Below are 24335 nucleotides of genomic sequence, written 5' to 3' on the forward strand. Positions count from 1 at the left end.
TCAGGTGGCTTGTGGAGTATGGATGTAGATGTAGGAGTTAATGTCTGATATAACAGCACTTTTCCATCATCTCCTTTCCTCAACTTACTTTTTATTTAACAATGTATATTTTGAGCAGACTGATGGTATTGCCCTGGGCAGTCCCCTCTCACCTTTGGTTGCAAACTTTTTATGGAAGACTTTCAGGAAAGGGCACTTGATTCAGTAGAATTTAAACCAAGTGCCTTCTGGCAATATGTAGATGACTCTTTTGTTGTGTGGCTCCATGGTGAAGAAGAACTGTCACGTTTCTTGCAACATCTGAATGCGATCCACAATAACATACTAGGAGAATGGATGGGTGATTAGGACATTCTGTCTACCGTAAACCCACACATACGGACCTTTACCTGCAAACGTTGTTTCCATCACCCTTCACAAACTACCGACATCCTTGGAATGTTGGTGCACCATGCTCATGTTGTTTCTGATAGAGACGGCCTTACAAAGGAGCTGGGACATCTACAGTCAGTTTTCAGAGGTAATGGTTACTCTCCACATCAGATTAGAACAGCACTAAGAAGGAAGAAACAAGACCACCCACAACTTCAAGAAGATAAGGAGCCGTTCAAGTCCAGGGCATTCCTTTCATATGTCGGCAATCTTTCATCTAAAGTACTCAGGATCCTAAGGAAACATCAAGTTAAAGTAATCTTCTGGCTACCAGTGATGATTAGTGTCCTCCTCGGTTTGGTAAAAGACAATCTAAGTCTGAGGAAGGCTGGGATCTACAAATTCCTTGCTAGTGTGGCAAAGCTTACATTGGTCAGGCAACACATACAGCACATAAAGGTGTGTTGAACATGAGTGCCACACTCCCCTTTCACAGCCCATAAGTCAGCTGTAGCTGAGAATTGTATTACCCCAAGACACAAAATTTTTCTGCCATGAAAATCTTGCACCCAGCAAGAACTTTTTGGAATTCAGTAATTAAAGAATCTGTGGAGATATGTCAAGCACAAAATCTTATAAATCGTGACAGTAGTTTTCAACTGGACAAGGCTTGGGACCCAGTGATCTCTGTAATTTCTTCTTAGAGAAGACAGTTTATTCATAATGATACATCTGGCGACATCTGACAGCTGTTTATAGTGACACTAGCATGTATTCTGACATGGTGAAACTGTAGTTTTCACCTTATGCACATGCCTGCACGCCACAGGTAGAACAGTATTTCATAGGACACAGATATAGATAGAGAGAGGATGCTCCTGTGTTGACCACCAATGCACATGTGTTTCCGCACCAATTTTTTGCTGTAAAGCCGATGCCGGGAACCTGCAGTCTCCAGTGACGGGCACTCACCTGAAGATGGTTGGACAATTGCCAGCTGAAGTATCGTGGCAAGAAGTCAACATTATTTGACTGCAATCCCGAACCCTCATTGAACATTCAGTACACCAGGAAAACTTCAATAATCACAAGAAAGTTTTGTTGTTAGGTTGCTCTCATGGTAGAGGTGTTGGCCAACTGTTGCAGGATGAATTAGGATCAGGTTACCAGGACACAAGTTTTTTAAACCCAGTGCAAGTCTGGGTCAGGTGATAGAGGATGTAGGTTCACTTTGCGAAGACTTCACAAAGGAAGACACCATGGTAATAGTGTGCGGGGCAGGCAACATCAGAGATAGTGACCCTGATTATTCAATTGAGGGTGACCTTGTAAAGATAGCTTCAGCAATGAGACAGAATGATGTTGAGCTTGTAGCTGTTCTGAGGTACCATGACAAGCCTCATTTAAACTCTTATGTTAGGCGAATTAATTTAGAGATGGAATGGCTGCTTGGATCAGGTACGGAGTCTTGTATCAGTGCGGTTCCTGTTGACTCTTTTAGCAGGTGGGACTAAAGTAGGCATGTCTTCACCTCAACAGGAAAGTTAAGGGAAAACTGTGTGTGCTAATAGCAAATCAAATAACTTATGGGAGGCACTATCACAAGTGGTAAAGTATCAGTGGCTACAAGTGACAGAACAGATGTTGTTAAGTGTAGGGAGGCAGAAACATAAGACATTTAGAGACAGGCTGGAAATGACTTTCACATTGATAAAACAGGCAGCCAGAAAGCAAATTGTAATGTACACAATTCATGCAGACAGCTTCTTATTGAAATTGGAGGTATTCAAAAATTGACAGAAAAATTAGGTTCATATGGTTGAAATTCAGCCAGTCCACAAAATCAGTTATCCTTATTGCATCAGGACTAACGGGTAAGCTTAATGAGTTGCTTATTTATGTTGAAGGATTGGAGTTGAGCAAACCAGTTCATATAATGTGCCTCCCTCAACATCATGTGACCACTGGTATAGATGTTTTAAGTGTTACAGGATTCAAGTTAGTTTCTTACTTCTGTAGAGATAATATGGAGAAACTGTTTTGGTTTCGAGAATATTGATATTAATAAATTTTGCTCACAATAGCACTTAGAAGGCTGTGCAACAGAAGTAGTATTTCATAAAATGTCCTTTATAATAGTAAGTGTTTACAGAGCACCTTCAGGAAACTTGAACCTCTTCATAAAAAATCTGGAAGCTCTGTTGTCCCATCTCACAGTAAAACACAAGTAAATAGTGGTTGCTGGTGATTTTAATGTGGAGTTATTGAAAAGCCCTGTCAGTGAACAATTACTGCAATCAGTAACAGTGTTCATTCAGCTTAATTCCTATTGTGAACTTTGCAGCTAGGGCATGTGAATGTACTGAGACAGCTGTTGATAATATCTTTGTAGACAAATCTAGGAAAAAAGATCATATAACAAAGCCAATAGTAAATGAGCTATCTGATATTGACATGCAGCATCTTGTGTCAATTGCTGGAACTTGTCAGGATAAAATTCTGTTAAATCTGAGTACAGGATGGTAATAAATCTGTCAAAAATTGAGACTTTTAGGAAACAGCTCAAAGACATGAACTGGACCGATGTTTACAATACTTCTGACTCAAATGGAAAATACAAAGCATTCATTAATAAAGTTACTTCCTCTTTTGAAAATCATTTTGCCCAAAACGTAACTCAAATCAAACAGAAGCCTAAAAATGCATCATGTATTGAAGCAAGTAATACAGAAATCAAAGCAGCTTTGTTATGAGAAAAAGTTGATAACATTAGGGAATAAAGTAAAAACTGTATGAGATATAGTCAAGGCAAGACAGGCAAGGCCAAAAATGAAGAGAAACAGATAGCTCTAAAAATAAATGAGACATTGGTAACAAGCACATGTATCATTGTAAACCTCTTAAACAAATACTTTGTTTCTATTACTGACAGCTTGTGATTACCAGGTTCAGTAAACTGTGCACAAGAGTATCTGAGACCAGACCTTACAATTTTAGTAATATGGAAATAACACTCATATTTCCCAGAGGAGTAGCATCCATACTAAAATTCTTAAAATCTAAGTAATCTAGTGGTTATGATAACATATCAACAAAGTTAATCGAAGAGTTATGTACATGTTGAGTTCTACCTTAAGTTATTTGTGTAACCAATCTGTTATCAGCGCATTATTTCCAGAGTGGCTAAAATATGCTGAAGTCAAGCCTCTTTACAACAAGGGGGATAAAGAGATACCATTAAACTATTGATCAATTTCAATTTTGTGGGCTTTTTCAAAAATATTTGGAAAGGTTGTGCTCAAGTGTCTCTTTAAATGTCTGATGGCAAATAATATATTATCCAGGTTACAGTTTGGGTTTCTTAAGGGTTCTGATGTAGAGAAAGGTCCTTACACGTACAGTGAGAATGTACTTAATTCATTAGGTAAGAAATTAGAGGCTACTGGAATTTTCTGTGACATATCAAAAGCCTTTGACCTTGCAAATCACAGAATTCTCCTAAGTAAATTAGAGTATTACATTGTCACTAGCAGTGCTGTGTAATGGTTTGAGTCTTATCTAGCCAACAGGAAACAAAGGTTGCCATGCCATTGTGAAATACCCATGCAGTAAACAGTCAGTCTTCGTCTGACTGGGAATTAATTACATGTGGTGTTCCTCAATGTTACATCTTGGGTGTGTTGCTTTTTCTTGTATAAATTAACGATCTCTCATCTGTTACATTGCCTGATGTTAAGTTTTGTTTGTTTGTTTTCTGATGATACAAACATTTCAATAAGTTGCAAGTTAAGTATAGATTTATAAATGGCTGCTAATCAAATTCTCACTGACATTAGCAAATGGTTTAAAGCTAATTCATTGTCATTAAGCTTTGAAAAGACCCACTATACACAGTTATAACCTCTAATATATTTCCCTCCAACAAGTGTATAACACATGAACACATGCAGATAGAAGAGGCTGACAGTGTTAAACTTCTGGGATTACAACCCGATAATAAATTCAGCTGGGAAGGGCATACCACAGAACTGCTGAAGTGCCTCGACAAGTCTGTATTTGCAGTCAGAATGATGCCACATGTAGAAGATATAAATATTGAAAAAAACTTGCATACTTTGCTTACATTAATTCTATTATGACATATGGGATCATATTCTGGGGTAACTCATCAAACCGAGCTAAAGCATGTAATAAGAATAACTAGTGGTGTGAATTTAAGAACATCATGAAGTAACCTGTTCAAGGAATTTTGTATTCTAATCACTGCTTCTCAGTATATTTATCCCTTAATGAAATTTTTTGCAAGTAATATATCCATATTTCCAACTAATGGCTCAATACATAGTATCACTACTAGGAATAAGAATCTACATAAAGACCTAAAATGTCCAGTATTCAGACACACACATTTTCGATTAATCGCCAGCAACCTTTAAAACCTGGTTTCAGATAAATGATAGTTTAAACAGAGTTCGAAAGACTTTTTGATAGGCACCTCCTCCTACTCAATAGATGAATATCTTAACAGGGACTGTTAGAACAGCTTAAGTAAAATGTCTGTTAGGTTTCAGTTTTGACAGCACTTTGTTACAATGGTCAAGATTAGATATTTTGTGTTTGATAAATATATTAAAAGTTCGTAACTACATTTCATTCTGATAGTATATTAATTCTGTAAATATTAGCAGTCCCAGTTTACTGTAATCTATTCATCTATTTTGACAATCTCCTGACAGATGATCAGGGTAGTGAGCATTATATATAAATGTTTTATGTTTTTTGTGCTTACTATCTGGCATGTTCTGCATCCATGAGAATCATCTCATTTTTGGCTCTATGGAACAAAAACTGAATCTAATCTAAAAGGCAAAATTCCATAAGAAAATCATTTTTGTGTCTTCTGTTGTGTGGAAAACCACAGTTCAACAGAAACTGATGTTAGAGGGAAGTGAGCACTAGACCTCCAAGATCCCTGAAGAGTTGCCTGCAAGATTTGTGCCCACAGTTCTCATACAACTTTCTCATTAGCTACTACTGATCAATAAAAATGCTATTTATTTCGGATGGATTGCTTCAGAAAGCAAATCCACAACACAACAGTGAGTGAAAATATTGAAAATAAGCCAATAATAAACAGCCAAATACTTTGAACTGAACTTCTCGATTAGTTTATCCCCGTTTTGAGGACATGATGCTAATTTGTTATCAAGCTGGAGTCGAAAGGAAGATTGGTTTAACATCTTGTCTACATTGAGGTCATTAGAGACAGAGCACAAGCTTGCATTTTGTCAATAATGGGGAAGGAAATTGGTCATGGCCTTTCAAAGCAAATATTGGTGGCATTTGCATGTAGCAACGTAAGGAAATACAGTAAATCTAAACCTGTTGTCCTCCTAATGTGAGTTGCATGTGTTAACAACTGCACCACCTTGCCTGGTAGCTGGACTTGAAGGAGTTACACACACATGCACAGTACTTCACCCACTTAATAACCACTGATCCCAGTGGAACCCCATACATTATCTGTGTGGCTTCCTTATTTTTCTTGTCTTTGTAGTGTTCAGTCCATAATGTTTTTAAGATGTCAATCAGTCTCTTTTTGATGATCTTTTTCTAGTCTTTTTAATCATTTTATTAATAATATTATGAAAAGGATAGATTGCTATCCACATTATACAGGAGACATTGATTTGCATGTGGAGTTGCAGACAGGCACAACAGAAAGTATGCTATACATTTAAGCTTTTGGATAGCCTCGGTGACCAGAGACAGTGGTCATGTGTGTGTGTGAGTTGTGAATGTGAGTGTGTGTTTTTTCTACTTTAGAAGAAGGCCTTTTTGGCTAAAAGTTTAAATGTCATGCATGTCTGCAACTCAGAGTGTCCTCTGTATGACACTTAGCAATTTGTCTTTTTCATAATAGTCTTGTTATTCCATTGTTTGATTTAGTTACTTTATTACATTTCCACAATTCTTATGTTATTTTTAGATGTCACAAGCAGACATTTGTAAACACAAAGAGCGGATGGAAATGTGTGTGTGTGTGTGTGTGTGCGAGTGTATACCTGTCCTTTTTTCTCCCTAAGGTAAGTCTTTCCGCTCCCGGGATTGGAATGACTCCTTACCCTCTCCCTTAAAACCCACATCCTTTTGTCTTTCCCTCTCCTTCCCTCTTTCCTCATGAAGCAACTGTTGGTTGCGAAAATTTGAATTTTGTGTGTATGTTTGTGTTTGTTTGTACACTCCTGGAAATTGAAATAAGAACACCGTGAATTCATTGTCCCAGGAAGGGGAAACTTTATTGACACATTCCTGGGGTCAGATACATCAAATGATCACACTGACAGAACCACAGGCACATAGACACAGGCAACAGAGCATGCACAATGTCGGCACTATTACAGTGTATATCCACCTTTCTCAGCAATGCAGGCTGCTATTCTCCCATGGAGACGATTGTAGAGATGCTGGATGTAGTCCTGTGGAACGGCTTGCCATTCCATTTCCACCTGGCGCCTCAGTTGGACCAGCGTTCGTGCTGGACGTGCAGACCGCGTGAGACGACGCTTCATCCAGTCCCAAACATACTCAATGGGGGACAGATCCGGAGATTTTGCTGGCCAGAGTAGTTGACTTATACCTTCTAGAGCACGTTGGGTGGCACGGGATACATGCGGACGTGCATTGTCCTGTTGGAACAGCAAGTTCCCTTGCCGTTCTAAGAATGGTAGAACGATGGGTTCGATGACGGTTTGGATGTACCGTGCACTATTCAGTGTCCCCTCGACGATCACCAGAGGTGTACGGCCAGTGTAGGAGATCGCTCCCCACACCATGATGCCGGGTGTTGGCCCTGTGTGCCTCGGTCGTATGCAGTCCTGATTGTGGCGCTCACCTGCACGGCGCCAAACACGCATACGACCATCATTGGCACCAAGGCAGAAGCAACTCTCATCGCTGAAGACGACACGTCTCCATTCGTCCCTCCATTCACGCCTGTCGCGACACCACTGGAGGCGGGCTGCACGATGTTGGGGCGTGAGCGGAAGACGGCCTAACGGTGTGCAGGACCGTAGCCCAGCTTCATGGAGACGGTTGCGAATGGTCCTCGCCGATACCCCAGGAGCAACAGTGTCCCTAATTTGCTGGGAAGTGGCGGTGCGGTCCCCTACGGCACTGCGTAGGATCCTACGGTCTTGGCGTGCATCCGTGCGTCGCTGCAGTCCGGTCCCAGGTCGACGGGCACGTGCACCTTCCGCCGACCACTGGCGACAACATCGATGTACTGTGGAGACCTCACGCCCCACGTGTTGAGCAATTCGGCGGTACGTCCACCCGGCCTCCCGCATGCCCACTATACGCCCTCGCTCATAGTGCGTCAACTGCACATACGCTTCACGTCCACGCTGTCGCGGCATGCTACCAGTGTTAAAGACTGCGATGGAGCTCCGTATGCCACGGCAAACTGGCTGACACTGACGGCGGCGGTGCACAAATGCTGCGCAGCTAGCGCCATTCGACGGCCAACACCGCGGTACCTGGTATGTCCGCTGAGCCGTGCGTGTGATCATTGTTTGTACAGCCCTCTCGCAGTGTCCGGAGCAAGTATGGTGGGTCTGACACACCGGTGTCAATGTGTTCTTTTTTCCATTTCCAGGAGTGTATATCTATCAACCTGCCAGCACTTTCGTTTGGTAAGTCACATCATCTTCGTTTTTAGATATATTTTTCCCACGTAGAATGTTTCCCTCTGTTATATTCATATCATTAATACTATACTCATTATTATTTGTACATATAAATATCAGGTCATTAAGAAACAAATCTGATGACTTTGTTAGGAGTGAACTAGAATATTATATTATGTATCAGTGAACACTGGTTAAGTGAAGACCAACTGCAGTTATATGTACCCCCAGGCTTTGATTTAGTAACAGGTTATTGTAGACCAATACACAACTATATATTTATATTTATAAATGATCTTCCTCTCTCTACGGAACATTGTAGATTCACAATTTTTGCAGATGACACTACACTATTTATTGATAATTCAGTAGATAAGCTCGAGATAACGGCAAATAAGGTTTTAAATGAAATGGTGAACTGGTTCAACATTAATAGTCTTATTTTAAATTACTGTAAAACAAACTACATTCAGTTCCACAAAACATCCAAAGATGAGGAAATATTTGTAAAGTTAGGTGAGCAGACAATAACCAGGGTAGATTCCTCAAAATACCTAGGCTTGCATATTGATAGCAAACTGAATTGGTCAAACCACATCGTGGATCTGTGCAAAACACTTAAGTTCAGCAATATACGCATTGCGCATTGTTTCTTCTTATAGAAATATGGAAACCATGAAGTCAGCATATTATGGTTACTTTCATGCAATTACTGCATTTGGAATTATATTTTGGAAAATCAGCCACTGGCTAAAAAAGTACTGTGTGTACAAAAAAGAGCCGTAAGGATCATGTGTGGAGTCCATCCTAGAGCGACATGCAGGAATCTTTTTAAGAAGCTTGAAATACTTACATCCACTGCGCAATATATATTCTCGTTGATGTGCTTCATAAGAAAAGAAAAATCCATCTTTAAGCTGAATAGTGCATATCACAGTCACAATACTAGAAGGAAACATGATATCCACTATGAGCAGCCAAATCTAAGTATGGTGCAGAAAGGAGTCCATTTCAGTGGCTGTAAGATTTTTAATGCCCTCCGTTCAAGAATTAAGTGTTAAGTAGATGATGATCTCTTGTTTTAAAAAACCTTAAGGCAGTTCCTATTGCAAGGATCATTTTATATATTAGAAGAGTTCCTGAACTACAGTGTTTAACATCTCTTATATTGTTAATTGCAAGTGTATGCCCAAATTTGTATTTTTAATACTGAATATTTTGATTGTAAACATATATTTTTCAATATTTATTTGTCTGTAACACTTATTATTTTGTAATCTTTATCTCTCTCTAAAATGTATTTTTGTAGTGGGACTTAAGTTACTGTTTACTGTTTTTTGTTTTGTAATCTTTATCTATATCTAAAATGTATTTTTTGTAGTGGGACCTAAGTTACTGTTTACTGTTTTTGATTTTGTTTTATGTATTACCATAAATTCTGGCCAAAAGCTTGTAAAATTGACACGTTCCATATCCTGTGATAGTGTCACAACATGGATCACCGGAACAAGAGATAAATAAATAATAAATAAATAAATAAAATAAAATAAATCTATATATGTTAGTAGTGGTATAGACTTGGATTACAACACCCTTAGTGTTAAAGATTACTGTATAGAAAATGTACTGGAAATAGCAGCAATGTTATTGCCCATGTTAAAACTCATAATTGTGTCGGTATACCGCACACCTGATAATGATGTCGAAGTATTAGCACAGGCCTTACAGAAACTGATACTACACCTCGATAAGTGGCCTAAAAATAGGATTTTAATTTTTGGTGACATAAATATTGATATAAGGCAGAACACACCTAAACAACTTAATCTTCTGAGTATGCTAAGATCACATGACCTGCACTGCATTAATGAAAACCCAACAAGACAGTCTGCCTGCCTTGATAATGTACTCACAAATGTTGGGACAAATCGGTATGAACTAGGGCTATTCAATACACATTATTTATCAGACCATAAAGGTATTTTGTTAAAATTGATAACAAAAGAGCCAGCATCTGTCTCCAATAAAATTACTTACATTAGGCTTTTGAATGAAGAGAACATTGATAACTACAGAACACAAATAAACATGACAAATTGTAATTACATTCTGCTGGAAAGTAATCATATTGATAAAGCATTAACATTATTCATTAGTGCATTGTCAGATACATTTAAAACTTGCTGCCCTAAAGTAATGAGAAAAAGTAAGGGAACTACAAGGAAACATGCTCTCACATCAGTGCATAACTGGTTCACACCTGACCTACAAAGACTCAGAACTCTGTTAATGATTTCCTATGACAAATCAAAAAATAGTGAAGCTGAAAAAGCAAAGTACATAAGTTTGAGGAACAAATACAACGCAGAAATTAGGTTAAGCAAGTGCAAGGCAAATGATTATTATATTAATAAGTCCCAAAATAAATGCAAAGCAGCAATGACTGTTATCAAGACTCATCTGGGTAGAAATAAAGGTGTTAACAAACATAATTCATGTGATGCTTGTATCACCCCGGATGATTTAAACACCTTCTTCATTAATGCTGCCAGTATGAATAACAGTGCTGCAAATGAACATATCAATAAATGTGACAACAACCATATCTCAAATAATAGAAATTCATTTCTACAAAATTTTGAGGATATGGTTCCTGTGTTTAAACGGAAAGAAGCAAAAATAACAGATATTAAAACTGCAATAGCAAAATTAAGTTACTCATAATGAGAAGACATTTATGGTCTCTCCAATTATGTAATAAAAAATAGCAGATGTAATAGCACATCCATTATGTTCTCTTATGAACCGGATGTTTGTCAGTGGCTGTTTCCTTTCATCCTTTAAAATGGCAGTCGTTACTCCACTGTACAAGAAAGGTGACAAGTCTTGTCCTAATAATTACCGTACAATATCCCTTGTACCCATCATATCAAAAGTAGTGGAATATTGCATAGAGCTCCAAATCAGTCAACATCTGTCTGTGAATAATATTCTTAGTGACTCTCAGTATGGCTTCAGGTCCAGCCTGTCAACAGCAAAAGCAGTTGAAGATGTCGTTTCATATATATTGTCATCATTCGAATCAGGATTATCAGTTAATGCCACTCTTGTGGACCTCAGCAAGTCATTTGACTCTGTCAGTCAAAGGATACTACTAGAAAAACTGCACTGCTATGGCATTTAAGGCTCAGAACTATCTCTGATCAGATCCCATCTGAGCGACAGAAAACTAATTGTGCATTTTAACAATATGAGGTCAAATGTCTTGGATATCATGCACGGTGCACCACAAGGCTCTGTGTTTGTACCTTAACTTTTTATAATATATGTAAATGACTTGCTCAGCATCATATTATGTAAATCCACACTCTATGCAGATGATACAACTTTTGTTACAGCAGGGAAAGATTTAGGAAAATTAAACAAAGAAAGTTAAGCTCATCTCAAAGCAGCCATCAAGTGGTTCCAACTCAATGACTTGCATATAAATCATGATAAAACTATAAATATTCTCTTTAGCTTGTGTGTTAAGAGTGATAAGATTGATTGTGTCTCAGCTAAACTACTTTGGATCCATCTTGACTCAAAATTAACATGGAAGAGTCATACCGATTATATATGTACTAAGTTAGCACATGTGACATATTTGTTAGGTAAACTAAGGTCATGTGTTAGTGGTAAGTTATTACTCAATGCATACTATGCCTTTTTCCACACCCATTTATCATATGCCACTTTGTTGTGGGGAAACTCTCCTGGAGCAAAACAAGTTTTCATTTGGCAAAAGAAGGCAGTCAGATGCATCCATGGAGTCACAAATAACGAGTCTTGTAGACCATATTTCAAAAATCTAAAAATACTAACAGTTGTGGCCCTCTTCATAATAAGTTGTCTGATACACACAAAAGAAAACCAACACAGTCACAAACTACGATAATCTATCCATCACCATGACACACGTATAAAACAGCAAATTGACATCCCATTTGCTAGAATAAAGAAAACTCAAGATAGTTACAGGTACATGGGAGTAAAACTATTTAACATTTTGCCAATAGAGGCACATAATGTGTCACTGAATGAGTTTAAAAGTGTCACAAAGAAATGCCTTAGAGAAAAAGATTTTTATACAATAGAAGAGTTTATAATGTGCACTAAAGATGATTTTAAGTACCGGTACTAATATAGCTTTATTTAGATTAAACTCATACATGTAAATATAATGCAAATACCTTGTGCAGCATGAAGGACAAGCTTTTGTATCTTATTAAACAATAATGATCTACAATATATTACATCATTTCTGTTAGTTATGTGAACTGTATATGTACACAAATGACGTCATCAACTGCATTTTTATTGCCTAAGAATGGATATAAAATAAATAAATAAAATAACCTTCATCACTTCTGCAGGGATTTCACAGGATGGTTTTGTAACTACCTCTGTGAATTCTGTAACTAGTCTAATCTTGAATCTTGTCTTCACAATCCTTATGGTAATTATATATGTTGGGGTATATTGTATTCATAGATTCCTCTTTTAAAGTGGTGCTTGAAACTTTGTAAGTGGGTTTTCTTCCCCAGCATCATCTTGAAGCTCTTGCTTGGACCAAACAAACCAGTGACTGTTTGTGCTGCCCTTCTTTATATACAGGTTGATTATACTTGAAGTTAAACTTTCAAACCACTTTGTAAATGACACCACTGGTCAGAATGACATCAAATTGCAACAGCATATTATCGAAGAAGGGAGAAAATGTGTGGCAGAAGAAAAATAAATAGTTACAAAATGTAGCACTAGATGGTGCACTAGAAGCATCATAATTTAATAGTGGTCGACTACAAATGACAAATGAATTATACAACAATGCCCAAGGTGTACTTTTGACGTTAAACAAACTATACTACTCAGTGCATGGGTGTATAGGTGTGATACTGCTAGTTGCATAAGCCCATCTGCCATAGCAAGTTCATATCACATTGGATGGGAAAAATTGATTTTTAATTGTACTGAGACCAAAAATTGCATAAAAATCATTGATCACATTGGTTTTTAATTGTCTTGGGGCCAAAAACTGCATAAAAAGCATCAATCACATTGCTTTTTAATTGTCCTAAGGCCAAAAACCACATAAAAAGCATCAATCAAAATCAAATCACATTATTAACTTCCATGTGACTGGCGCAAAACATCTTCAATATGCTGTTGACCAATTTCTGCAACAAATTGAAATCGAGGAACAGCATGTTACAAAACTGACCGAAGTGTTTCCGGGGTCACATGCATAATGTGTTGTATAATACATTCCGTCACTACAGCTTTGTATAAATTATGCCTTCAATACAGCTAAGTTTGCAATTGAACAGTGAACACGACATTGTTCAGATAGCCTCACGGCCAGAAGTCACTTGGAATTAGATCAGCTGATCAGGGTGGCCAGGCCATAGCTAAATGGCAGCTGATAATTCTAGCATTTCTGAAATGGCACTTCAGCAGCTGCTCAACTGTATTTACAATGTGTGGAGGTGCACCATCTTGCATAAAAATGATTCCATCCTCACACCCACGCTGTAGGTGAGCTGGAATGGCGTGGTTGTGCAAAAGACAACAGGTAACAGGACTGGAAGCACCTGCCTCTGCAAAAAAATATGGCCCAATGGTAAATCATGCTGTAAACCTGCACCGCACAGTGTCCTTTTCAGGATGAAGTGGTACTGGTTGATTTGCGTGTGGATTTTCCATTGCCCATATTCGACAATTCTGTGTATTGACATATCCTGTCAAATGGAAGTGGGCTTCATCTGTCCACAAAATCTTCCACAGCCAATCATTTTTCTCTTCCATGCAAGCGAGAAATTCTAAAGCAAAGGTCTCCCTTGCTGGAAGATCAACAGGAAGCTACTCATGCACATTCTGAATGGATATCAAAGAAGGATGTTTCGTAGGATTTTATGTACCATGCTCATGGGTATGTCCAGTGTTCAGACAGTTCTCCATGCACTACATGTTTTCACACCATCATTTGTCTCCTCCTGCATTGCTGTGGCCACTGCTTGCACTGATGTTGAATCAGTTCGTTTCCTATCTCTACCAGGTTGCCCACCAAAAGAACCCGTCTTTTCAAATTTTCAAATCATTTTCTCCAGATTCATGGCAGTCATTGGACCAATGCCTTTTTTCAGACCCTTCAGTGTCATAACTTCTGAGGAGTGACATGTGCAGAGTCATCATTCTTGTAATACAGCTTTACAAGCCCAGTGCAATTCTGCATTGAGACAGTCATGTTGAACGTCGCAGCCATGAAAGGAGGAAAAGCCGTGTACCCGATTTGTTGACAGGTGTTTTCATTTACATATTCTGACACATGCAGCGCCATCTGTTGATCAATTTTCACACTATTTGTTTTCTTCTGCCATACATTTCCCCCCTTCTCTGTTAATATTCCATTGCAATTTCACATGATTCTGACCAGTGGTGTTATTTATACAGCATTTTGAAAGTTTAACTTTAATTATAATCACCCTTTCCATTTGTTATGCTATTGGTGCTTTTCAGTTTGAGGCTCACACATTGTGTGATAGGTCGAATGAGTGCTCTGTAAGCGATATCCATTGTAGAGAGACTGTTTTTTTTTTTTCATAGTAAGCTACCACTGAACTGATGTGTGCTACTTATTTAACTATTATTGAACCTATGTGATTGGTTTTTGTATGATTTGACTGATTCTAATTGTAACTAAATGATGCTTCAGGCATTGGATGCTGTTTTTTTGTGAACAATTTTACATTTGTAAACATTTAAAGCACCACTTTGACATTTTATCAAGGCCTGACTGAATATTTGTGTAGCATTTTTTCAAGCTGTACTTGTAGGTAGTGGGGAACAGGCATGGTAATTACAATGATAAATAATCACTCTCACTCCCGTCACTTATGATGAATACTTTTATTCTCACAGCGTATACGTAATGCATATAGCACAGAGTGCATACTACAGAGAACTGCATACTACAGAGAACTGATCTGGCAAAGATACAGTTGCTCTTGCTGTGGTAGGGCAGTGATATTATTGAGGGGTGGAGTTAGAGCCAGCGGTTCTACGTCACCACAGAGCCTCCCACCACAAGTGCAGAGCACAGTAATTGGTGTATGTCCTGATGCATTGTCCTGCTGGCGATGGTGAGAACTGACATATCATAGTCTGCCAGGTGCCCAGATGACGACCCTTGACATTGGTGGTGAAGCCAATGGGGCATTGAAGTGTTGGTGGCTGGATGTTGTGTTGTCCAGTAAGGCTGTCAGTTCGCCAGTGGTGGTGTTCGGGGTGTCAGTCATCGTTATGAACTGCTCCAGGGCCAACACGAGCAGGTAGCTGTCTGAAGAAAGTGTGAATTTCAGATCTGCTGTGTTGATAGTAGGTGAAAGTGGTGTGGAGCACACTAATGACCTCAAGACTGTGCTGTAGCCAGACTGTCTATTATCAGATTTGGCCCAAACCTCAAGTAGAGAGTCCTGCAGTCTTCTTGGAGGTAGTCTCACAGGACTAGGCTAACTGTAAGCTGGCTTGAGGGGCCTGGAGCTGGGGTCAGTGGAGAGTAAACACAGTGTGTGTCCGCTAAAGTCCACACCAGTTTTAGCCAGTTCAGTGACACTGTTGTGATTTTTCCAGCTTGCAAGATATCAAAAGTGTTTGGCCTTCATTTCTACACCTTGTACAGGCTGGATGGGGGTTTGATGGCGTCAGTCCTGAGAATGATGTGTGTACACTATTGGAGGTCCTTGTGCACAAAGATAGTTGGTTTGGCATGATAGGATGACGGTGGGATGCAGACATGGCATGTGATTCCTGACATGTTTTCCTAGGACTGGCAGGTTGATGTCCATGGGGTCAGTGGTTTGTGACATGAACTCTGCTGGGAGTGTGATCGGTTCCCCATAGAGCGCCTCTGCCAGTGAGGTATCCAGATCTTCTTTTTAGGCAGCTTGTACGCCCAGCAGCACCCAGGGGTGGGCCTCTGTCGACTCTTGGTCATGGCACATGAGTAGTGTCTTGAGGGTGTGGTGCCACTGTTCTACAAGTCTTTTGGATTGAGGATGGTAGGACATCGTGTGGAACCAGTGGCACACACAGAGACAGCAGAGCTTGGAGAACAGGGCCAACTTGAACTGCCAGCCCTGGTCTGTTGTCAGGGACTTGGGGAAGCTGAAGCGTGCTATCCATAGTGTGACGAAAGCTCAGGCGATGGTGTCGACCGAGATATCAGTCAGAAATGTGGCGTCCACCCATTGAGTTGTTCTGTCAATGGCTGACAAGATGTACTTGTATCCTTTTGAATCTGGGAGTGACCCCATCAGGTCTACTTGGACATGTGGACATGTTGGAAACGACCTTTCGCGATGGGGAATTTCCCAAAGGGCAGTTGGGTGTCAATCCTGTCTTGGTCCATTGGCACTGGATGCAGGCTCTCATCCATGCAGCCCAGTCCCATTTAATGTTAGTCCAAATGAAACATTCTGTTATGAGTTTCAGTGTTGGGCGTACTCCAGCATAAGACAAGCTGTGGATGAGGTTGAAACTATCTTCCTGAAGTTCTGTGGGACGATTGTCTTTGCCTACCACAGGATACGTCACACCAAACTAGTTTGGTTGTGCCTGCAATGGTGCACTGCTTGAGCTGGAGGCTCTTGTGTGTCCAGATAGCAGATTTTGAAGGTCAGTGTCAGTTGTTTGTGCCTCTGCTAGTTGGTCAAAGTGAAGCTGTGCAGATGTGGCAGTGAGTCATGAGAGGTAGTCAGCCGCCATGTTTTCTGTGCCCTGTACATAGCAGATGTCCATATTATATTGTGAAATTAACTTCATGTGGTGGAATTGGCAAGGGGAGGTATTAGCTGGTGGGTTTTTTAGTAGCATCAGCCAGGGGATGGTGGTCTGTGTAGATAGTAAGCGGCTGGCCCCTCATGTCATCTTGGAAATACCAAACCACCTCGTATATTGCCAAAAGCTCACAGTCAAAGGTTGACCACATTTTCTGGGAGTTGGCAAGTTTCTGCGAAAAAAAACTGTAAGAGTTGGGTTGCACCGGGGATTTCCTATTGAGCACCACCCCGGTCGCTGGCGTCGGCCGTTATAGATATATGGGCTTCTGGCGATGGGAGTGCCGGATTGGTGATCTGAGTGAGTTTGGTTTTGATGTTCTTGAAAGCTGCTTGCATATCTGCAGTCCAAGTGAGCTTATGTTTGCCTAATGTGTTCTTGCGACGGAGTGACTCGCTGAGCGGCAAAATTGTTTCCGTGGCATGGGGGAGGTGTTGTCAGTAAAAATTAATTACCCCTAAAAATGGCACAACTCTTGATAATCCTTTGGGGGTAGTAGGTTATGACTTTGGTCTATCTTTTCTGGGGAGGGACAGATGCCCGAAGTGTTACATGATGGACTATGAATGTAATACATTTTTGTCGGAATTGGCATTTGTCCTCATTGACCACAACGCCAGGCTGTGCTAATTTGTCGAATACCATTTGGAGGTGTTTCTTATGATCTTAAGCTGATTGTGAGAAGATAATTACATAATCCAAGTAACTACGCAAAAGGGCATGGTAAAAAAAAAAAAAAGCCATAAATGAACTGTTGCCAAGTCTGGCCTACGTTCTTTAGTCCAAAGGAATTCAAATTGGACAAACTGTGTAATTATTGCCATCTTTGGGATGTCCTCCATGGTCATTTGGGATCCGTGAATAAGCTCTTTTGCAGTCAATCATGCTAAAGGTGGTTGCTGGGAGAAGTCCTGAATATTGAGCATGGTTTAACTATCAATTATGATGCATGCATTCAAATGCCTGTACTCCCCAAACAGGTGCCATGTTTTATCTTTTTTCATTCTCATAGTAATTGGTGAGGCCCACACACTGTCTGATGGCCTGATGGTACCCTCGAGTAACAGTTCATCTATCACGACCTTGGACACCTTTAGTTTGTGAAGGGTGAGGTGGTGTGGTCGGTATGTGCCGGTGGACCAGGGTAGTATTACTTCTGTGTGGAGTACCTTTGTATACAGTGTTAATCTTTTTACAGAGCTAATGAGGAGTAGCACATGAGGCACATGATCCACTCGCGAAGTTGATATCACTGTTTGCACGCGACTTACTCATGAGAGCAATACTGATTTTGCGCAGCCTGCTCATACGAGTGTCATCACAAAGTAAGAGACACTGGACTGACCTGTGGTTCTGAAGGCCTGGCGGTGTCTCGGGAGGACGGCTCTCATTGTTGCTGTTGCGGCGACAGCTGTTGCTGTGTGATGTGCAGTTGTGCCATGAGCTCAGAGCAGCAGTTGCAGAGGTATTCATTAGCTTCTCATGAGCTGGCATTGGTCTGGCAGAGGTCTGTGTATGCAGTCTTGGTTTTGAGCTTCTTGAACAATGCCTGGCACTTAAGCATGAGGTCCAGTACTGTTTCAGAGGTAGGAGAAGAGGCAGCGAAGTCTCATCCATTGGTAGGTGGTCACTGTTTACTCTACTGATCAGCCTGTGGCTGTCATGATGCAGTAGTAAGGTCGTACCCAGGTCTGGCAGAAGGTTATAATGCCTCAAAAAATCTGTGCCCGACTCTGGCTCTATGGTGTTGGCCACGAGAAACATCCATGGGTAAAGGGTGTGATTGTCCAGTTGAACTGCGATAAGAGGCTGTGCCTATCATGGGAATCACTGTATCGTTCATGGCACTTAGTTGTATAGGGGATGGTGTATGTTTTCTGGGCACCAGCTGAAGTGGCAGTGTGCTAATGTTGGCACTTGTGCCGACTAGGAAGTACGCTCTAAGATGGTTGTTGTAGATGAAGAGCCGCATACCTTTAGAATGTAGTCACGGGATATGACGAGTGTTGTCCTGGTTTGTAGTGAGGCTGCTTGGAGGAGGGGAGTGACCTGATGCAGAGGGTGCATCTCAGCACTGAAGCTTGTGTGGAACCAGCTGGGGCATGTGGCCGAGTAGGCACAGTGTCCTGGCTAGGTGAGTCGTTATGATGGTTAGATATGGGCTGACAGCCAGGCGTGAATGTGGCTTGTTTACATTCCATAACAAACATGGTGCCTGGCTCCATCGTGGCATCTGACTGTTGGTGCCTCACCGCTGTGGAGTCTTGTGAGGCTGCTGTGGGTGCTGCATGGAAGGGCTCGGCTAAGGTGGGAGCAGCTCAGCGACTGTTGCTTGGATGGGTCCTGGTCTCCGTGTGTGTGTACAGTGCCCACACTGGCCCAGGCTGGCTGTAAATGTAACAGGTGTTGACATTAGTGCCATAGCTGATGCGAGTGTTTATCAAGGCATAATGTTGTTTGAGGGCAAGCATCAGGTTGGCGAGGCATAACCAGGTTTCCAGTGGTTTCTCCTCACACGTTAGCATGGCTGTCTGTATGTTTTGAGGCAGTTTGAGAAGCCATAGTGACCAGAGAGCACGATCTTTGTGTCGATTGGGATGCGAAAATCTGCACCAGTGTGCTGATTTAGAATCGTGGCCCAGCGACATCTGAATGATGGCTAGGTGGAGTTGTTGTTCAGGTGAACGTGACAGGTGCTGTAGTATGAGCATCATCACTATCTCATATCTGTCAGTGGTTGGTGCATGCAGTAGGGGGTCACTGATAAGATCGGTGTTGGTGTGGAGGTGGTTTAAAAGCACCAAAAAGTTTTTGTGATCGTTTGTGATGCCAGCTGATTCCATCATGCATTTGCAGAGTGTGAACCATACTTGTATAGAATCAACTTGTAGCGGCAGCAGATGTAACTTGGTGTGTAGTCGGTGCTAATCTTCCTGGTGGTGAGGGGCTGTGACCAATATGAGATCGTTCTAATCGTATGAAGTAAATGGTGCAGTTTTGTGAACACTGTCTGGTGGCATTGATAGGGCAGCAGCTGGCATCGCTGTGTGGTAGTCATGATATGTGGGTCGGTGATGGGGGTGTCGTGACCGATTATTGGGGGACGCAACATGGGTGTCATAGCTAGTGCATTGGAGTCATGGAGGATGGCATCGTGGCGGGGTACTGAGGAACGTGGCATGGTGGATGGGTCCTGATTCGTTGCAATAATGGTGGATGGAACATCAGTGTTGGGCACCCAAGGTGGCAGCTGTTGTATATACTCCTTGTGTTCCCACAGTGTGTGGGTCTTAGTTGCAGCGAGGCTTGCTGTATTGATACGCTGTGGTCACGAGATGTGAAAACCCAGGCTTCTCTCACCACTTTCACTTATAACATCATACTTAATTTGCAATTTAGTATGTTTGTCCACTTGGCGACAGCTAATGGTGCCCTTCTTTGGCTGTTGTTAAAACAATGGGAACATTGTTGATCATTCAAGAACCATTTTGCTCTGTTTATATCGTCTGGGAATCAGTGAGAACATCAATTACATGCACAAATAAATCATGTGTAATGATGCCAGGCGATGAAGCACCCTCATGGGCATATGCTTTGCAGTGTGAAGTTTGTATCCCACAATGATTGGTGGTGTGATGCTGCAAGTATAACTCTGTATTTCATGGCACAGTTGAAAATAAAATAATGGAGTCACCACTGTAGGTGGTGGGGAGCAGGCATGGTAGTTACAATGATAAATAATCAATCGCTCTCCTGCCTCTTACTATGAATACTTTTATTCTTCAGTGGATACACAAGGCATGTAGCATAGAGCACATACTACAGAGAACTGATCTGGCAAAGATACAGTTGTTCTTGTTGCAGAAGTGCAGCTATATTGTTGGGGGGTACAGCCAATGGTCCTACGTCCCCACAACATCATTATAGATAACTACCTAATAGAAGAGTTTGAAATTGCTATTAATATTGTCTGCAAGGTCATTAGTGCACAACATGAAGAGCAGGTGTCTCAACACAATGTCCTGGGCAAGCCTGAAATCAGTCTACCCAACATCATTATAGATAACTGCCTAATAGAAGAGTTTGAAATTACTATTAATATTGTCTGCAAGGTCATTAGCATACAACAGGAAGAGCAGGTGTCTCAACACAATGTCCTGGGCAAGCCTGAAATCAGTCATTGTCTTTCTATCCAAGATAACATGTTGAAATCACTACATAGAAGAAGCCCTGAGTTGCAGATAGACACAGAAAAAGACTGATTAACTGTTAGCTTTCAGACAGGTAAGTCCTTTAGAAACAGAAAACTCACATTCACATAAGTACTAACACAGGGTCACTCGACCCGCAACTGTCAATGCCAGTAATGCCCTAGCAGCCATGTTTGTGTGAGTCATTCTTGTGTGAGTATGTATGTGTTTTCTGCTTCTGAAGGATTTTTTTTGTCTTCAGGCTGACAGTCTAGCAGTCTTTCTGTTGTATCTGTCTATGCCTCCATACCTTCTGTACGTGGTGAGTAACAGCATATCTTTTTTGTATTGGTGTTATTCCATGCTGGAATTTCTTGATAAAATACATGTCTCATCTCTAGTAAGATATCCTTAATCTGCCACAAATTTCATTTGATACCCTATTCATTCATACTTTCGATTATAAGTATAGAGATGGTATTGAGTCAAATGCATTTCAGAGATCAAGAAATACAGCATCCACAGGATTGTCTTGATAAAGAGCTTTCCCAAATTCATGTGAGAAAAGCAAAAATTGATCTTTACAGGCCTGATGTTTTTGAAACCCATGTTGATTTTTGGATGGAGGAGGTGGTTCTGTTTGATATTCCTCATTATATTTGAATGCAGAATACATTTCAAGAGTAAACAACAGGTGTATGTCACTGATACTGAATTGCAACTTTGTGGATCACTTCTGCTATACTTCATGTCAACAAGTGAAATCCTTGCTTTTTTACAGCTATTAAATACACTTTTCTGCTCAAAATATGTATAGTATACTATGGCTAAAAAGTGAAAATAATTGGCATATTTATTCAAAGGTGACCAGTTTCAATCCTCACATGGTCATCTTAGGACCTACAGCCATTTTGATCGACGATGACTGTGTATGGAGCAGTAACTGCTGGAATGATAGTAGCCAATACCTCAGCAGTTCCTGCTCAATATACAGCCATTGTCCATCAAAATGACTGTAGGTCTGAAGATGATCATGTAATGATCAAAACTGGTCACCATTGAATAAATGTGTCGTACAATCTAGACTGTTATAATTATTTTCAGAGATTGTAATTGGCTCACTGATACCTCCAAAAATATTTTTAAAAATAGTTAAAAAAGTGGCAAACTCACCTATAAATTGTGAAGGAGACTGACATGCATTTCATAGGGCTCTGAGCCTTGTTTGGTCTTCGCTGTTTCAACACACTAAGCACTCAACTGGACAGGCACACTTTGCTGCCATTATATTCCGTCCATTTCCATCATGAATTGGCTGATGAACTATCAAGTGTACATGATTTTCAGAGAAGGCATTTAGAATTGTTTACAGTATGTCTTGTCATGCTTGCCACTTACAAAACCCTGAATTTCCCCTGGCATATAAAAAGTACAAATAACTTATGGGAATGCAGCTAAGTGAACTTTTGACATGAACTGATATTTCGATAGGTGCATACTCTGTCATTTTCAAGGCACAGACACAATGTGAGCCTGATGTGCAAGTAAATTTTAAAACTCACTGTGAAGAGCATATGTGGAAGGACACACACACACACACACACACACACACACACACACACTAGTGCTACAAAATAACATATGGCATGCCACAACTGTAAGGAATACAATAGACACCACCTTAATCATCACTCACCCAGTTCATGGTTGGTCAGTAGCACAACACACATTTGATCGTTTTTTCTCTATAATCATTCTTATAAGAGATGGCTTCAAGATGGGCTGATTCAGTTAAGAGATTTTGGAGACCTGAGATGATGTGTGCCCTGTGAACCAAGGTATGAAGTACCTAATCAGGATGAGCTGGAAGGTGGCAATTATCAGCCTGTACACACAAATCGATGTGAGTTGGCTTCCAATAAATGAGCTGACCCAACGCACCATCAGCCTTCCTCCTGAGCAACACATCAAGGCAGGGAAGGCAGCCACTCTTATCCATTTCCATTGTGAAGTTAATATTCTACACCTAAAAATACATGAGTACTCTGCAGTTCCAGATCCCAGACAAGACACATAGTTCATTCCTTTGTGCTTGGCAGCCTTGTTCTCACAATGTATGCCTGAACAGTGTCTTCAGCGTGTTGAATGAGGCCTTCGGGCATACAATTTGAGTGCACAAGGTGATATTTCTTATTACTTGCCATCATTTTCTTAAGGGCTACCATTATTTGCCTCAAATTCAAACTAGGAACGATTAGTAGACCACAAATATTTTGTGCCTGCTTTCTATTGATGTGTAATATAGCAGCTCTTTCAACAGGTGAGGAGTATCTCACTGACTAACTTTCACTCATTCTCATTACAGGTGAGTTTTTCTCATACTAGTGTCTGAGTGATATGCCCTTCCCATTTAACCTTCCTCAACGCACCCTCTTTTCTTCTCCGAGGAAAGAACTATTAACACTGAAAGCTAAAAGTGATCATGTTTTCTCTCATTTGTGTCTTCTGCCATCTTCATCTTTTGAAGGAAAGTACTGGCCAACATATCTGTCTCATAATTTATTAGTTTTCTCACCTGCATTTTCCTTTAATATAATTAAGCTTGCTGATTCTATTTTAATTTCTGGATCTGTTACAGTACAAATGTGACAAGTCACCTTTAAGAACTGAAGCAATAAAGAGATTTATATTGATTCCATGATACTACAATGAATATATCTTTTTTTCCCTCTAACAACCTCCACCAAAATCTCAAGTAAAAAACCAGAGTATAGTGGAAATTTATGATAAATGCTAAAAATATACTCTCACATTGAAAGGAACAAATTAAATGTAACACTTCACAAATGCCGATTTACTACAAAATAAGTTATGCATAAAACTCATAAGTTTTGTAATTCATAACTTCCAAAAATTTTCAGTGATATATATTTATCCATGTAGATATACACTGAAATTTGGGGTGAAATATTTTTTTGGGTGAGGATAGTACTGTCAAAATTATGTAAAGTAGGAATGTATATTATAGCAAATACAGTAGCACTCAACATTAAAAAAAAAAAAAAAAAAAAACACCATATGTCAGGATGCATGAAAATCATGTTTCAATATTGTGAAGTTTTAGCATCTAGGTTTCTGAAATGAATTTGTCTACACTAATGTGCTAAAGACAAACACCATACGGTTAGTGTATCACACTAAAAACAAC

General features: G+C 40.2%; 1 protein-coding gene across 1 annotated transcript in view; it reads left to right on the top strand.

Annotated features, from left to right (window-relative positions):
* LOC126267969 (ATP-dependent 6-phosphofructokinase-like) overlaps positions 1-24335 on the top strand; it is a 368583-nt gene that overhangs the window by 198084 nt on the left and 146164 nt on the right. The window lies entirely within an intron of this gene.

This window comes from Schistocerca gregaria, chromosome 1 (assembly GCF_023897955.1).
Source record: "Schistocerca gregaria isolate iqSchGreg1 chromosome 1, iqSchGreg1.2, whole genome shotgun sequence".
Lineage (NCBI taxonomy): Eukaryota > Metazoa > Arthropoda > Insecta > Orthoptera > Acrididae > Schistocerca > Schistocerca gregaria.